Below are 5290 nucleotides of genomic sequence, written 5' to 3' on the forward strand. Positions count from 1 at the left end.
CTCTTCCTCCAATAGGTGCAGGTGGGGCTGGTGCCTCAGTGGGTCCCTCATCCTCTAATTGGTACAGGTAGTGCTTGTGGATCAGGTGGTCTCTCTTCCTCCAGGTGCAGGTGGGGCTTGTGTCTTCAGTGATTAATGATGCAGCAGGGGATTTTTAGGTGTGTGGGGAACCTGCTGCTGTGTCTCTGGGGCTTTGGTGGTGGGGAGAGGCATGAGACGTGGCCCTAGGGGCTAGCCTAGTAAGCGGGGCTGTCCAGCCAGGAGCCATGACATTCACCTCCTCCTATAGGTGCAGAGGGTTCCTGTGGTAACTGATGTGGCAGTGGATGGTTGGCAGTCAGGGGAGGCTGCTGCTAGATCTCTGTGGCCTTGGTGGGTGGGGTAGAGGCACATTATGTGTCCCTGGGGGCTAGGGCCTACTAAGCAGGGCTGTCCAGCTAGGAGTCCAGACACTTACTTACCTCCTTCTCCAAGTGCAGGTGGTGACCTGATGATCACTGACATGGTGGGATATTGTTGGGGGTGAGGGGAGGCCACTGCCGGTCTCTGGGACTTCAGTGGATGGGGATGAGGCATGGAATGTGCCCCTGGAGGCTACGACCTAGAGAGTAGGGTTGTTCAGCCAGGAGCCCACATACTCAGTAGTTCCTCCTCCAGGTGCAGGCAGGGCCCTAGTGGTCACTGATGTAGCAGGGTATGAGTGGGGCATGTGAAGAGGTTGCTGTTAGGTATCTGGGGCTTTGATGGGTGGTGGAGAGGCATGGGATGTGCCCCTGGGGGAGCACAGACACTCACTCCCCTTGTCAGTTTTCACCATGATAAAATGATATAACACCTGAACAGTCATCTTGTTCTTCCTTCCATGCTGCATTCTTGCATCAAGTCACAGTGAGATGCCAGCACTTAAGAGTAGGAAGTTGGGATCCTCCTACATAAGGAAGGAGTGTGTGCATGGATTTTCTGGTATGCTTCTGTGTAGTTGGAAGTTTTTGACTAGATAGTTACAATTATGATTTTCCTTGGTTATGATAAAAGATAAATCAGATATGAAACCCTGAACTCACAAATATAGGATAGATAAAATATTCTTTTTAATTTTACAAAATACAAATAGACTAGATATTGTAACTATAATTCTTGCTTGATAACTGTTTGTTATATGTAATTTTACTATGTTAAAGTTAAAACCTTCCTTTTTAATTAAACAGAAAAGGGGAAATGCTGTGGGATAATGCTTTTGTACACTGGCTTAATAAAACTCTGATTGGCCAGTAGCCAATAGGCAGGATAAACAGATAAGGAGAATTCTGGTAAGAGGTAGGCTGAGTCAGGAGACACCAGCCTGCCATCCAGGAAGCAGCATGTAATGGCACACAGGTAAAGCCACGGAACACGTATTGACATATAGATTAACAGAAATAGGCTGAGTTTCATTGTAAGAGCTAATGGCTGAGCAGTTTTAATTAATATAAGCCTCTGTGTGTTTACTTGGGGGACGCAAGTGGGAGAGATTTGTCCCAACCACTGGCAGGCCGGGACACAGAAAAACTTCTGACTACATTTCTGCAATAAATGCTTGTTTCCCCTTGTTTACTAACTTATTTAACAACTCATGTGTATCAGTATGGACTCCAAGACACTGACTTTTACATAGTTTTTATATTTTATCTTGTTGATTTATTTATTTTGTTGCTGAGCTTGTTTCACTGGCTGCCGAGAATTCCTACTGTTGCTTCTTTTGCCTCCTTTGGTTGATGTAAATCAATAAGTGTTTTCTTTTTAAAACCACTTCCTTAGTGCTGCAGTTTGCATCTTATCTTGCTCTTAGACCCCACCTTCATGGGCATGGATCTCTTTAACACAATCAGGAGGTAGTGAGAGCTTTAAGAGACAATGTCAAGTATATGGTAATAAGTTATTTCCAGCATGCCTGAAAGAGACTGTAGACCTTCTCTCTTACTTTCTATTTGTTCACTGGTATCATGGGCTGAGTAGCTGCCTCTGCTCCAGTATCTTCCTGTTAAATGCTGCTTTACCATGGGACCATGGGTTCAAAGGTAGGAAGGCCCGTTTAACCCGTTTAACTATCCAAAGTCTGAGGCCAAAATTTAACCTTTCTTCATTATATGTTTATTATCTGAAGTATTTTATTAAAGTGACTGAAAGTTGATTAACTTTCAGTTAATATTCCTGGAAAATATAGACATTTTACAAGATAGAAGACCATATATTGCACTACCTGGAGATTACAAAAAATGTGAAATGTTTTATATTGAAGTGCAGAATCTAAGAAAAACCAATATAATCAATGATTACTTATTCGTTTATTTACAGAATCACTTAATGTTTATAGTATGAGTTCTTGTGTTCTGGCCACTATAGCAGAGTAGCTCTATCTTGAGGAAAAACATAAAGCACATAGTTCATAGAGCAACATGTTCAATACCAGCCCAGCAGTGGTGGCACATGCCTTCAATCCCAGCACTCAAAAGGCAGAACCAGGTGGATCTCTGTGAGTTCGAGGCTAGCCTGGTCTACAGAGCGAGATCTAGGACAGGCACCAAAACTACACAGAGAAACCTTGTCTTGAAAAGCAAAAACAAAAACAAACAAAAAAGAAAGAAAGAAAATGTTCAATACCATTAGTGACCAATCACATCCCTTCTTTCAGAATTTGTTGGCCTTAAGTTTGTTAATGACTAATACTGATTATCAACTTGGCTTGATCTAGAATCACATAGGAGATAATCCTCTGGATATACCTGTGAGAAATTCTGCAGATTAGGTTAGTGTTTGGGCATGCCCATGAAGGATCATTTGATTAGGTTAATTGAGGTGGAAAGACCCAACCTAAAAGTAATTGGTTACATTCCCTTGTATTCTAGACTGATAAAAGCAGAAAGGTGAACAGAAACATTTAGTACTTTTTCCTTTCTGACTGGAGAAGTGATGTGATCAAATTCTTCAAGCTACTGACACCTTGACATCCCCAACAGAATGTGCAGAAATTTAGCCACAGTAAACCCTTTCATCCTTAAAATTGTTTTGTCAGGGTATTTTATCACAGCAACAGTGAAGGAACTATAATATTCTTTATTTCCAGAAACATTCCCATAACACTCATTTCCTTTCCAGAATTCTCCATACCCAGTGTAGTTCCTACATGTTATGTTGACATTCAGTTGGATCTGCCTACCTCACTGTGGCTAGATCAGACAGGAACAACTTTTCCTTTTTCTTGTTTCTGTTGTATTCTTTTGAATTTGAATGCTGGATGAATCTAAGTATCCCTTTGCTGATACTTTGGGCTTCCTTACTTTTTCTCTAAATGCCCCCTTTTCATCATGTGGCAGTTTATCCACCATATATATGACCCCCACTCCTTCTTGAATAGCATAACTATGCTTTTCCTTTTAATCCTGAATTCTCCTCCTTTGCCAGGTTACTGAGTTGTATATGTGCCTGAACTTGGAATTTTCCCTCATAACTTGAATAGATTATCTTTGAACTTTCACTTCAGTCCGTTTTTAAATTATTTTATTAATGAGATTAAGAACTCCAATAATAGAACTCAATATCCACAGCATCAGAGCTGTGAGCTAGTGATGCATATGCAGAGGAACAACTGGCAATTCTGAGTTAGAGTTGTCCTTGTAAGGGAGGCATTCAGAACAGCATTCCAAAAACTTCTCACCATCTTTTTGTAGGCTGACCCCTCTGAGAAGGTAAAGTCAGATATTCAAGGTCTTCTATTACAGAAGATGAAGAGAAGAGATGTGGAAATTACCTCTCATTCAACTCTTTTCATCACTTACAGATTGCGTCTTAGTGCCACAGTGTCCCAGGTATGGCTCTCCTCCTATACTAAGTGAATGAGATGACAATGCCATAAAAGTGTCATCTAAGCCTGGCCCCTGAGTCATGGAGTCTTTCTGAGTCCATTTTTCAGTATCACAGGGAGGCCAAAGAAGAAACAACCTTATTACAGATCATCTGAAACTTCTAAAAATTGGTCCATAAAGTAGATAGCTCTTTCCCATAGAAATCTGGCCTTCCACTTAATTTGGTGACATACAAGAGGAGCAATGAGTTCAATACTTCACATCCTACCATGAGGACCATGTTCTTCACATCCTTTAGGCACTTTGGGTCACCTTAGTTGATCCTTGACTGAAAGCTTCCTCCAGGACACATACACTTTCCTGGAAGGTTGGGATGTTTCAAAGGGTTCTAAGAGATTCCTGAGGATCCTCAGCAACATGTCATCACCACAGATCTAAATATGTTTGACAATTGCTTTGGCCCACCTACTGATCCTGCCCCTTCAATGCTAGTTCATAGACTGATATCCCCCTGGTGCTTGGAATAAGAAATTATCTCTTGTGTGGAACAATTTGAGGAGGACTGGTATTAACTCTTCTTTGAAATTCTAGTAGAATTCTGTGCTGGAACCATTTGTCCCTGGGAGAGTTCAACACCCACTGTGCCACACAGAAAATTAAGAGAAATACAGGAAGTAATAGATGTTATAACTCAAATGGACTTAATGGATACCTACAAAATATTCCACTCAAACACAAAAGAATATACCTTCTCAGGACCTCATGGAATCTTCCCTAAAACTGACCACATACTCAGTCACAAAGCAAACCTCAACAGATACAAAATAAACTGGAATAACCACCTGTGTTTTATCAGACCACCCTGGGTTAAAGTTAGAATTCAATAACAACATAAACTGCAGAAAGCCTACAAATTCATGGAAACCAAACAACTCTCTACTGAATTACCACTGGGTCAAAGAAGAAATAAAGAAAGAAATTAAAGACTTCCTAGAATTCAATGAAAATGAAATGTACAACATAGCCAAACTTAGGGGACATTATCAAAGCAGTGTTAAGAGGAAGGTTCATAGCACTAAATGCCTACATAAAGAAATTATAGAAATCTCACATTAACACCTTAACAGCACACATGAAAGCTCTAAAACAAAAAGAAGCAAACTCACCCAGGAGGAGGACAGGGTAGTACATAATCAAACTCTAGGCTGAAATTAACAAAATAGAAACAAAGACAGCAATGCAAAGAATCAATGAAACAAAGAGTTGGTTCTTTGAGAAAATCAACAAGATAGACAAACTCTTATGGAAACTGTCCAAAAGACAGAGAGAGAACATCCAAATTAACAAATTTGGGGAAACTGACAAAGACAGCTGACCCGAGTTATTTGGAGCTCACTGACTCTGGACTGGCAGCTAAGAAACCTACATGGGACCTAACTAGGCCCTCT

The sequence above is a fragment of the Peromyscus eremicus genome, chromosome 2, assembly GCF_949786415.1.
Source record: "Peromyscus eremicus chromosome 2, PerEre_H2_v1, whole genome shotgun sequence".
Lineage (NCBI taxonomy): Eukaryota > Metazoa > Chordata > Mammalia > Rodentia > Cricetidae > Peromyscus > Peromyscus eremicus.